Genomic DNA, 12,851 nt, shown 5'->3' on the forward strand with positions numbered 1-12,851 from the left:
AGAGAGAGAGAGAGAGAGAGAGAGAGAGAGAGAGAAGGCCAGCCATGAGCACATGGGGAGAGAGGGGGGAAGAGAATGGGGAAGGGGGTGGGAGCAAGAAGACAAAGAACCAAGAGAACAAGGGAGAGGGAGGAGGGGGCAAGCAGCCCTTTTTATAGTGGGTCAGGCTTACTTGGTTGTTGTCAGGTAACTGTGGGGTGGAGTTTAGAGAGAATGGTAACAATTTCCACATCTAGATTCTAGGATAAAGAGTCCCACTTGTGAATCCCCTGCCTGTGAGTCCAGAGAGTTCCAGGTGTTGGTATTCTGTTTGGACTCCACCCCCACAGTTACCTGGCAACAGACAGGTAGGCCTGGCCCACTATAAAAGGGGCTGCTTGGCCCCTCCTCTCTCTTATGTTCTTGCCTCTTTCTTGACTCTTGCCCCCTTGCTCCCCCTCTCTCCCCATCCCCTTCCCCCCTGTCTCCACATGGCCATGGCCAGCCTCCACTTCTTCTTTCTCTCCTTCTCTCTGGCTTTCTCTGCCTCTGCTACTCTCTTGACTCCCCTCCCCATGCCCTTAATAAACTCTATTCTCTGGAATAGGTTAGGCAGATGTACTTATCTGGATGGAGCCTATTTGGTCCATGAGAGGTGGATCTTAGTAGGTATCCTGTAGCTTATAAATTTATAAAAGAGATAAAAACACAAGTTAGTAACATGAGCAGTCTTTAAGATGAGCCTTTTGTGGAGCAGAAGGAATAAGATTATAAAGTTGGATCATATAGTGGAGCGGTTTATTAGAGTTAGGCAAAATTATAGGAACTCAGATATCCGGACAGTGGCATAGCAAGAAGAGGAAATATGAGGCATTTAATTAATGGAAGCAGAGTTTAGTTAAGGAGATAACAGATTGCATCTAATCTGTTATCTCCTTACCTAAAGTACAGCTACAAGTTTTTTCTAGCTGCTGTCTTAGCTGTCAATGTAGTTAGAAGTCTGGGGAATAAACAATAATTTAGCAGTTATACTATTTAAAAACTGTCAGAGTCCACTAGCCAACAGTTCTCTGTGGTCTCCATGGTTTCTATGACAAGTTGGGCTGTCAGTCTGGCTTCCAAGTGCAGAAGATGCAGGGCTTTTTCTCTGTGGAATGGATACGTGTAACATGAGAAATGTCTTACCTTGTTTTAGACAATATAAGTCATTTGACTCAGAGTATCCAGTTTTGTCCACTGCATTTTTAGTGATTATATCACAATCCAGGCAGCATCCTGTAGCAGTGTCCACATCTTCTGAGACTTTGTGGGGTAAACTGTTAGAGCCTTTTGGGAATTCTGTCTGTCATAAACTTAATAGTTAACAAATTTCTGACAGGATTGGACGCTATAGATTGGTAATAACTGAATAAAATTTAATGACAGTAGTAAAAATCATATTGAGACAGGATAGTAATAAAAACCTTAGGTAACTTTGACAGGTTGTGTAGGTAGAGAAAAGTGTGTTTTGAATTAGCAAAGAAACATTCAGCTAAGGCTAGAATAAGAAAGCTGGCAGCAGTGGCATAAGATCATGGTGACAGAAAATGAGTTTGTCCAGGCAGATTTAAGCCTGTGACCCAAACTGAGCAACCAGCACGTGAGAACAGGCTAGGGGTGTGGGAGCATGGATAGGTAAGCACTTGGGCCCTTTTTCCATTTACCAGACTGCTGGCAGTATGTGTACCTTTGAAGACAACTTAGTGGCCATTGGGTGATGGGGATGTTACTGTATCGGCATCCCGAGAAGAGCTCAATGGGTCAGTGTACAGCTAAACTAGAAATTCAGGTTGTCACGCGAATAACTAGAGGCTATGGCTGGAATTTCCTGGAAATTGCCAGAAAGCAATTCAATCTGGTACCACAAATTTATGAACTGCTTTCAAGAAGGGAAGTCACCCAAAGGTCTTAAGTCTTAACTGGTAGGTCAGCCAGGAGGCTGGTCATAAGGGCCAGGGCATTGAAAGCCCTTAGCCCAAAAGAGACTGGCCAGGCGCTATCTGGGCATATAGGGTCCCTCCCACCAACTGGAGAAACTCCTTACAAGCCAATATGTCTGGTGGTGTGTGTGAGGTTCCGCAGTCTGGTAGCAGAAAATGTGGAACTTGGTTGGTTTGGGCCTGTCTGACTGTGTAGCCCACATGGCAGAGGCTGGGGGCTGTGTGGCAGCAGATCTGTGGGAGCTCTTGCCTGCGTAGGGGAGTGGGCAGCCGTCGGGTCAGTCACCACAGGTCAGCGCCACTGTAGGGCGGGACTTCCTACCAGTAGCTGAAAGTCCGATTCAGTGCCAGAGTCCGTGGTGGGCAGGGAAAAGTAAGGGCCCAAAGTAGCATGTTTCGTATCCTAGCAATGCACTTGTGGCCATTGCAGCACCGCACAGCACCAGCGGGCTGAGGGAGCGCGAGTGGGAGGAGGGCAGCAGAGTCCCCTGGCAGGGGGCAGAGCCAGCCCGATTTTCAGATTTTCAGGCAGACTAGCTAAACTAGTGTTTACAGCAGGCTGCAAATGAGGGAGTGGGGAGGGGAAAGTCTAACACTCAGAGCCAGTGCTGCTAAGCCAAAGAAGCAGTTATCCAGGCCCGGCCTGGAATTCTCAGCCACAAGAAAGAAACTGTCTCTGGGACCATGCAGACAGTCGCTCTGACCAGTGGGGGCTGGGGGTTTACCAGATCTGGGCTAGCATGCATGGATCTCTTGTGGTGACTGAGGTGGGATGCAAACCTGCAGAGTTTCTAGATCCAAGTCAGGGCACCAATGTTGTGCTCATTAAAAAAATAAATAAATAAAGGAATATAAGAATATGTTCTATAGAGGTGTGGGGGAAGGGCGTGCCTTATCGTGGCCCATGCCAAGGCATCCCTTCCCCCTGAGAGACCAGTCACACACCAGTATAGTAAAGAATAGAGTTTAAGGGCATGGGGAGGGGAGTCAAGAGAGTAGCAGAGGCAGAGAAAGCCAGAGAGGAGAGAAAGAAGTGGAGGCTGGCCATGGCCATGTGGAGAGAGCGGGCGGGGGGGGGGGGGGGGGGGGGGGGGGGGGGGGGGGGGGGGGGGGGGGGGGGGGGGGGGGGAGGGGGGCAAGAGTCAAGAAAGAGGCAAGAGCATAAGTGAGAGGAGGGGCCAAGCAGCCCCTTTTATAGTGGGCCAGGCCTACCTGGCTATTGCCAGGTAACTGTGGGGGTGGAGTCCAAACAGAATACCAACACCTGGAACTCTCTGGACTCACAGGCAGGGGATTCACAAGTGGGACTCTTTATCCTAGAATCTAGATGTGGAAATTGTTACCATTCTCTCTAAACTCCACCCCACAGTTACCTGACAACAACCAAGTAAGCCTGACCCACTATAAAAGGGGCTGCTTGCCCCCTCCTCCCTCTCCCTTGTTCTCTTGGTTCTTTGCCTTCTTGTCCCCCCCCCTTCCCCATTCCTTCCCCACCTCTCCCCATGTGCTCATGGCTGGCCTCCTCTCTCTCTCTCTCTCTCTCTGCTTCTACTACCCTCTTGGCTCCCCTCCTCATGCCCTGAATAAACTCTATTCTATACTATACCATGTAGCTGGTCCCTCAGGGGGGAAGGGATGCCTCAGCATGGGCTCGCTGAGACACACCCCCATAACTCACCAACCCCCCATAAACCATATTCCCCTTGCCCCTTTATCTTTTTGTAAACACATCAGAAATGGCACATCAAACTCTTACTTGGGGATGGCTTACCCAGGAAGCTTGCTTTTCCCTAGCCTGGTGGATGAAATGAATGGATGCTTTCCTAGCTCCTCAGCTGTGGAGTCTTGTCCCAGACAGCTGCTGCGCTCTCCTGCCTGTCTGGCGGTGCCTCCTCTCCCATCTGTGTTTCCTACTCAGCCTAGTAGTATCACTGCTGATTGTTACTCTTGGTGTTATCATTGTTCTAGAGATGATGAAGCTGGGACGATGGCTCGGTGGTTGAGAGCATTGGCTGTTCTACCAGAGGACCCAAGTTCGATTCTAGCAACTAGGGTCAGCTCACAACTCACATCTGACACCGTCTTTGGCTTTCTAGCGCATCAGTCATGCATATGGCATACACACATACATGCAGACAAAATACCCACACACATAAATAAAAACTGACAAACAAACAAACAAATATTAGGTGTGCGTCCTGAAAAAAAAAAGATCATGGTTGTTTCAAATAAAGAGAAATGCAATGATACAGGATCTTCCAACCACTGAGACATCACTGCTATGGACACATTGTCTCAACTCCTCCTCAATACTGGAGAGTGAGGTGTCACTGAAGAATGACAATGCTTTGTTACCCGCTTGCTTCACTCAAGCTTCTCTAACCTTCCACACAGCACAGTTCCACCTGTTATAATTGATGTGCTTTATAAAAAGCCAAGGATATGTTTTATGGAGTGTGGTGGGAGGGGGTACCTCAGCGGGTCCATGCTGAGGTATCCTCCCCACCCCCACCCCCACCCCAGATATCAGCCATAGGATGGGGTCTAGTATAGAATTTATTCAGGGGCATGGGAAAGGGAGTTGAGAAGGGAGTAGAGGCAGAGAAAGGGAGGAGACAGAGAGACAGAGAGAGAGAGAGAGAGAAAGAGAGAGAGAGAGGCTGGGAACATGTGGAGAGAGATGGGTGAGGGGGAAGGGGAGAAAAAGGGGAAAGGGTCAGGGAGAGCAAAGGGCTTTAGAGAGTAAGAGAGGCCAATCAGTCCCTTTTATAGCAAGCCAGGCCTATCTGGCTGTTGCTAGGTACAGTTGGGTGGTGTGTAGAATGAATGCCAACATTAACAGTAATTCTTGTAAAGTGCAAATGTCTGCATCACGTTCTCAGAAAGTCCCTTTATGGTCCATTTGTTTGGACCACAACCTGGTTCCAGACCTTGTTTTTGCCCCAGGACCCCCGCCACCCCCCTCTTAGAAACACTAGCTTGCTGAAGACTCATCCTGCTGGCCCTGCTGAACACACTGCTTCATTCTGCCTTCGGGATGCTAAGATTCACTCTTGGGCAATGTCAGTTTGGGTCTTCACAAAATATATTACCTTTATTCACTTTGTGTGTGTGTGCTTGTGTGCACTTGTGAACATGAATGCTAATGTGCCTGTGTGATGGTCAGAGGATGACTTTTAGGAGGAGTTCTCTCTCTTGAGCATGCGATTTCAGGGATCAAACTCAAGTTGATGGCTTGGTGGCAAGATCCTTTCCCTGATGGGCTTGTTGGCCCATTTTGAGCTTTTCCTTGTACCCTTAGTATCTCTCCACTCCCACTCTCCATCCCCCACTCACACCCCAGCCCATCACAAGAAAGCAATCTCTGTAATGTTACTTTTGGTCTTACTTTAGCTGTCCCAACAACCAACATAGTAACTAAATTGCTAACTTCAATAGGAATTACAGAATGTTGTTTATCTGATTCTGTCTTGCTTTCTATATAGTCTTAGTTGATAGTCTTCTATAATGTAGAACATGTATCATTTGGACCGATTTGGTCTCTTGAAGATACATTTTTTAAGGAAGTTTGGATGTTTAATTTGCTGCTCAAATAACAATTTTCAAACTAGGAAGTGAGTGTACCACGAACTTCAAATGAGAACTCTCTCAATAGATTTTTTTAAATGCTTCTGACTAATTCAAAAGCTGTTTCTACCTCCTTTGCCTGCCTCAGTGTTCCTGGGAAGCCTTTTGTTTTTCTAATGAGAAAGCAGAGTAGGGTGGAGTAGAGCACTCAGGACACTGTCTCTCCTCTTGCCCTGCCTACACTGCAGATGGGATGCCTGAACCCTTGAAGAAACTGAATGGTAAGCTTGGCCTGTGTCTTCCAGTCAAGCAGAAAATAGCATCCAGAATCCTAGCACATTAAGGCCAGTGCTTGTCACAAGTGGCATGTTGCATGCGACCTGAAAGGCAGCAGAGAAGCAGCATCATGCTGTCCCTGCTCTAAAGACAAAATGCAAGTCTCTGGGCATGCTGGTGGCTTTCCCACACTCCCTCTGATAGGCTGGCTTATCCTGCTGCATAGGACATTACCTGGACTTGAAGCAGTTCTAGCAGGTCTCTAATGAGGTTTGGACTCAAAACTAGAACCAAGGATAGTGACAAACACTGTAGTCTCCGCCACCAATCCCCACATCATGTAGACAGTGGTTCTTAATCTGTGGGTCATGCCCCTTTCAGTGCTGAGCTCTGACAGAGTGGCATGAGTCCTGACCCTGGGACAGGGTCCCAGTGTGAACCTCCACGAGTGCGGATGACTGCTGTGGGTATAAGGCTTGTTTGTGTAATAATGCACACTTTTCTGGACCCCACTAGCATTGGAGGGCTCTTTCTTTCTGAGGAATGTCTTCCCTGTTAACTTTAATGATTCCTTGATAATTAGAAACAGCAGGAGTCCAGGAGTCAAGGGCATGCGGCAATATCTCAGCAAAATGGCAAACATTGGGACCTTCAGGGTAACCCTTAAAGCTATGGGAAAGAGTTCTAAATACATGAGTTCGAAACATATAATTTCTTAACTATGAAGAAATATAAGGATGCAATATAAATCATGAAGGGTTTCATGAATCTAAAGGAACAGGGGTAGCTACTCTATGAGATAGCTTGTCAGAAAGATACAAAGACAGATTCCTGAGTTCAAGGTCAGCATGGGACATAGCAAGGTTAGACCCAGGTGTGATAGAAATGGTAGTTTCAGGACAGGATCCCACCCAGCTAGTTTATGATCTGTGTTTAACAGAGGCAAGAAGATCTTTTAATTATTTTGCAATATTAAGAGAAAATGTATGCTTGCTGTCTCCAAAGAATCAAGGGGCTGGGTCACTGGATACTGATTCTTAGGATAATCAAAAGTAAACCTGGAGTAAATGACTGGATAAATATGTAAAATATAAGGCTGGGCTTATGATCTGCAGGAGACGAGTGATCCAGAGAAGGTTTTAGGAGAAAAAGAGAGAACTGCTTGGAAAACACTCTCTCTCTCTCTCTCTCTCTCTCTCTCTCTCTCTCTCACACACACACGCACGCACGCACGCACGCACACACACGCACACACACAAGCAAGCAGGTTATGGGCAGTGAGATCTCTTAGAATAGCAAGCAAACAGAATATAGACAGAGAAATCGCCAGAGAGAAAGCAGAACATAGAGAAAAGCAGACTGGAAAACCTGTGTGAAGCAGAGCATAGGTCCCCAGCTTATAGCCATGATTTGACTTCGAGTCATTAATTTCATGGCTCCCAGAACCCCTTCTCTCAGAACCCCTCTCCAAACTGAAGATGGTCCTTGGCACTCTGGGGTTGCATATCAGATGCCCTACATATCAGATATTTACGTGACAATTCATAACAGTAGCAGCATTTGTGAAGTAGCAATGAAATAATTTTATGGTTGGAGGTCACCACACCATGATGAATTAAAGGGAAATAGCTTTAGGAAAGTGAGGACCACTGATGTGTAGGACCTAAGGCAGCATTGTCTCACTCTTAACTTCTGAAATGAAAAAAGTATTTCACATATCAGCTTCCCAGGAGAGGAGTCACTAACCAGACTAACTAAATGTTTACCTTTAATAAATTCAAACTGTCACGTGGCTACTGGCTTGTATGTTGGGCTTGTATGTCTGGCTGAATCTTGGATAACATAGAAAGCAATTGGCACCTTCAAGCAGAAGAGCCTTGCTACACAAAGCCAAAGGATGGGGCTGGCAGGGCTGGAGAATAGCAAGCATCTATCCTAGAAACGTCCCAGAACTCTGTGGACTCTGTGGACTGTCACCAAAACCATCTTTTGAACCTAATCTCCAGTTTTCAGTGATTTCTGTTTGCTACAGTGAATGGTGTGAGCATTCTCTAGTTTACTACAGGGCACAGATGGTGTTCTTAGAACTCTCTTTGAAAAAAAATATTATTGAATTGATATCAAGAAGTAAAGATTGTTTTGAAAGACATAGCTCCTGCAAACAGAACCATGCAAGACACAATCGATGTTAGCTTCCTTCACATAGTTCTCCTTTTCTTAATGTTTATCTTTGTTGTCCTTTGAAGAATGACCTATGGTAAGTAGCTTGCTTTCCAAAGCCCTTGAATTACAGGTCCATAAAGGAAAACTATAATTTTAGATATCAATTAATATATATTAGTCAGAGGTCTTCAAAGAAATAGAACCAATTGTATATGTCTTTCTCTGTGTGTGTATTCTGTATACAAAGTCATATGATACACAATGTTTTTGTCAATAGTGTACTTCACACTCAAATAACAAAACTGCCTAGCAACAGCTTTCTCAGTCTGTATTCCAGCCCCATCCTTTGGCTTTGTGTAGCAAGGCTCTTCTGCTTGAAGGTGCCAATTGCTTTCTATGTTATCCAAGATTCAGCCAGACATACAAGCCCATTGATTTACACGTGGCTCTCTATGTGTGTCTACTTGTAAAGCCTATGTTATGTTTGGAAGAAGTCTCAAAACTGAAGAGCTAACAGTTGAGATTCTAGTCAGCCTGAAAGCCTGAGAATTAGGAATGTCTCTGGCAGATCAATCAGACCAAGCTGGGAGTCAACCTTCATCTTCATTTCGAGTTCTACTCAGCCAGCAACAGACCATATGGGGCCCACCCACACTGGAGCAGTTATGTGCTTTAGTCAGTCCACCAGTGTGGATGCTAAGCTCTTTAGAACACTCTTCCAGATAAATTCATACTGTTTAGTCAGCTCCTGGGTATCTCATGCCTGACCAAGTTGATACACAACATTACTAATTACAATGATGTTCTCCAAACACAAGGACCCCAGGAACAGGAACTGAAAATTAGCAAAGTTTTATGCCTCAATTCTAGAACTGAAGGCATTAAAATGCTTCTGTTAAGAAATCCTAGACTCTGGATAAACTGAGCTTGAACTTGTCATTAAGGAAGGGATGTAGACAGAGCTTGGTCATCAGAAACTAGATTGTCCACACACCTCTGTGAGAATCCTCTCACAGTGTACTCCTGAGTTGGGGTGGAGACTAGCAAGATAAAGGCAGAGGGGGTTGGGATGAGGATCTCGAATTTTCTCTGGTATCCATTAAAGTCAGCAGAGTCATGCCGCTCATGTAGTGAAGAGGTAGAGGCAATTATATAGAAATCGTGCCACAAGGGGCTTTTGTTATAAGGTGATCATGGAAACAGAAAGGGTATAAAAGCCTTTGGAAAGTAAACACAGTGGAAACATCATCAGAGTCCTGCTTGTTCTGCTCATTCCCCAACCATGTGGGAGATGGCTCAAGATGGACACGGGAGAGTCCACTTTGGGTGGCTGTGTGGAGGATGCTACTGGCCCACAGTTTACAGCCTGAAAGAAAACTAGAGGAGTTTGACACCCACTGCATCCATGCCCTACAAAGCTTAGCAATGGAGTGGATAGCTTCTGCTGTGAGAAATGAGCCCGTAGGCCTCCCAAATAGATTCTGCTTCCCGTATTTTGCTAGAAAACCCCTGTAGTCCCCAGGCCAGAGCATGGTGAGCTAAGTCAAGAAGCAAGGTGTATTCCATAAATAATCTTTCCATTGCTTTTCTTTTTACTCCTGGGCAAACCTTTCTTTCTCAGCACACTCTCTTTCCCTGCATGAAATATACTTTTTCTGGTAGTATACCCTTGCCTACGTTGTCTGTCAGGCTGGACTTAGAAAACCAGAAACACTGCTGCATTTTTACTACTCTGTAACTATGGCAACAGATGATAAATAACTATTTATGCCAGCTTCATTGTGAAACTGGCCAATTACCAACATGCCCTGGGAATAAATCCTTCGAATGGGCCTTCATGGTTAACTGACTGTGGAGAGAACGAATGTGAACAATCTATTAACAGATTCTTCAAGATTGAGCCTCAGTAGAGAACACTTAAGTGCCTTTGTTTTCCATTGGGGGCCACAAACACGACTCTAGAGGATTACAAAAACCATTCCTGGTTATTTTGTTTTGTTTCATTTGTTTTGTTTTTGCTAAGATTGCTTAAGCAACCTTTTAGCTGTTAGTTGTTATAGTATTGACATAGGAAAACAAAATTTTGGTAACAAAATCAATGCAGCTGTACACCTGGCCACTCAGTGACGAGCATGGTTCTGTTCCTTGAGTGGATAAGCTTGCTTTTTACCTCCTTCCAGTTTTTATCCCACCTTTGTTGTGTATCTTCCTGGGAAAAAAAAGAAAGTTTTTAAAGGAAAACAATAACTTCTCTCTTAAAGTTGTCTTGATGTCTTTGTTCCTCTGCCCTACGTATCTCACAGTGCTAGACGCTCTTAATTTGAGCTTGGTGAGTTTGTTTGCTTTCCTGTTACCCCAACCTATTACTCTGCTTAGTCTTATGCTAAGACTAAAGACTTAAGATCTGAATCCACAGGGCCCTGTAACTTCCATCCCACTTACCCCTCCAACCTGCCTGGCCCTCTGTAGCAGCTCTCATGCAATCTAAATTGCTTGTCCTGATGCCAGTACTGGACCTGACCTGGGAAGGCTATAGGGGGAGCAGCTGCTCCTCTATGCTCTGGCAAGCAAACCTAACTAGGGTAGGTAAGAGCAGGAGCAGGGAGGGTAACTGGATGTTGTAGGGAAGAGGCCGCTACTTGCACAGGCAGGAGACCTGAGCGATGCTGCTCTTGGTGCTATGGAGCCTTAAGGGAGCTCTGGGTTTCTCTTCCTCCCCTTTCCCATGCTGTGTCTTGGAGCACTGGAGCCCCAAGACCCTCCTACTGTCTGGTACCTGCATGGAGGAGAGCTCATCACTCCTCCTTGCCCTCCACCATGGACAGTTCTTCCGATGACTCTAGACAAGTGTAGGACGGTGAGAGTTCTCAGTGGCTCCACTCAGATGAAAGCCCAGACATCAGCTCAGTACTGTTCTCTGCTGAGGGTTCTAGGAAATCCCATCACACTTGTTCTATGTGCTGGTAATAGAACTGTTACTCACCAACCTGCTGGAGACCTGCCTCATCAGCATGGTGATGGTGGCTTCATATTCAAGAAACCAGACCCTGGTGGCCTTGGGACCTGAAAGCCTCATGTGCCTTCACTATGACCTTTTTTAGCTGGCCATAATGCTCATGCTCTTTGTCATGGCCTTGGAACACTACCTCTTCTGTAAGACCTGAAGAGTCTTACATCCAGGATGTCCCACACACAGAAACACAGCAACAAGTAAGTGGTTTATTGATCCAGTGCGCTGGGGTCATCCTGTAATGGGGCAGAGGCGACCCTGAATCTGCTAAACACATACTTTTTATACAGTTTAAGGGTAAGCCTCGATAACAACAAGAGTTGGTTTAAGCCTATTGTTGGCCTGAGCAGACCTTTTCACCTCCCAACCCCTGCTTTAGAAATGGCAATTAGCCTCTCCCTTCCAGAGAGGCAAGTGTTTCAAGACTTTCCCTAAGCAACATTGAAGGTCCCAGGTGAGGTGAGGTCTTAGTCAGCAGAAGAGGGAACTGAAACATTCTTGGTCATTAATGCACCTGCCTTGCCATTGGGGCTTTCTCCTGGGTCATTCTGGGATGGGAGTGTTCCTCACAACCTTCTAGCAGAAGATCCCCAGCCAGCTATTCTAGCAAGGTCTTTCAGCGGCCATCTTCTGTTCTCTAAGGTCACACATTTCCACACTCCATTTGGCAGCCTTCTATCTGCTTCTCACACTGCGGGGTCTGGCAGTGCTGCCTGCCATCTATGGGTCTCCTTGCTCCTCTGTTCCCTGCCGCTGCTCCACTATAGGGAGTACATCTAGTACTGTCCCAGGACGCGGTGCTTTATCCAGTATGGGAGGACTGCATGCCTTTGGCTGTACACCAAGGTGCTGCTGCTGCTCAGCGTGGCTGTGCTTTACTGCAACATCAGCGTCATCCTTAGCCTCCTCCGCATGCATTGTTGGAGCAGAATAAGTCACTGCAGGTAGTCTGGCAGTGGCCTGAGAAACCTTGGGGCTTGCAGAAAAGGAGGAAAGACGTCAATGGCAGAGGAGACAGACCACCTCTGTGGAGAACTTTTTGGTACCCTCTTGTAGAAACTTAGTGGCAATTTGACATTTGGCCAGGACAAAGTAAGCTCAAGGCAGGAATCTGACTTTGGGCTCTGGCTCAGGAAATAGACTCAGATTGAGAACATTTACATTTGAGTTAATGCAAAGCTCAAAGGTGGCACAGTTGAGGCATGTGTGCCATTCCCTCTGTCTTGGTCTTTCTGATTAGCCCATAGAAAGGTGCTCAAGGGATTTTGTTTATTGTCTTGCTTGTTCCTTGACCCAGGAACAATTATTTTGCATGTATTTAAAGGGGTATAAAAGCAGACTGAAAAAAAATAAACCCCCCTTCATCCTCAAAACTTGCTGGGGTCATGCTACAGTGTTGGCTAATTGCTTTTTTTTCTTTTTGCTCCTGCCCTGGAGAACCTGATCACTGACTGAGCTGGCTTGGTCCTACCTCATTCTCCTAGCCATTATGACCATCACCTTTGCCATATGTTCCTTGCCTTTCACAGTAAGTCATATTTGTTTCCACAGCCCAGCAGACTGCAGCCTGCTCAAACTCCTCTTACCACCCCCCCCCCCAATTCCAAGTACACACTGACAGCCTGTGTGAGAAATGTCCTAATTGACAAAGGTCTATTGCCTTCCCCTTTCCTTTTGAACTTACCCACTTCCTTCCTTCCTCTTCCTGTCTTTCCATAGGAATGGTCCTACCTTGGCACTTCCAAGAACCTTCTACTTGGTCCCTTCCCTGGGTTGGTAACTGGTTGGAGTCCCTTCCAAGATAGGATGCTGTCAATGCTATAATCTGATCATTGGGGCCCACTTTGCTATCCTTGAGACCCATTCTCTTGGTGCTT

At 46.1% G+C, this 12,851-nt stretch overlaps 1 long non-coding RNA gene and 1 pseudogene across 1 annotated transcript in view; one reads left to right on the forward strand and one right to left on the reverse strand.

The window, feature by feature from the left end:
• The window catches only part of LOC110288887, a 9,585-nt gene extending 9,311 nt beyond the window's left edge, over positions 1-274 (reverse strand). Inside the window, exon 1 of the long non-coding RNA XR_002377308.1 lies at positions 173-274. This is a non-coding gene — a long non-coding RNA (uncharacterized LOC110288887). The remainder of the gene's footprint in view (positions 1-172) is intronic.
• A 10,507-nt stretch (positions 275-10,781) lies between these two features.
• Positions 10,782-12,502, forward strand: LOC110288885 (annotated as a pseudogene).
• Positions 12,503-12,851: the final 349 nt, after the last annotated feature.

This window comes from Mus caroli, unplaced genomic scaffold (genome assembly GCF_900094665.2).
Source record: "Mus caroli unplaced genomic scaffold, CAROLI_EIJ_v1.1 scaffold_9014_1, whole genome shotgun sequence".
Taxonomy (NCBI): Eukaryota; Metazoa; Chordata; class Mammalia; order Rodentia; family Muridae; genus Mus; species Mus caroli.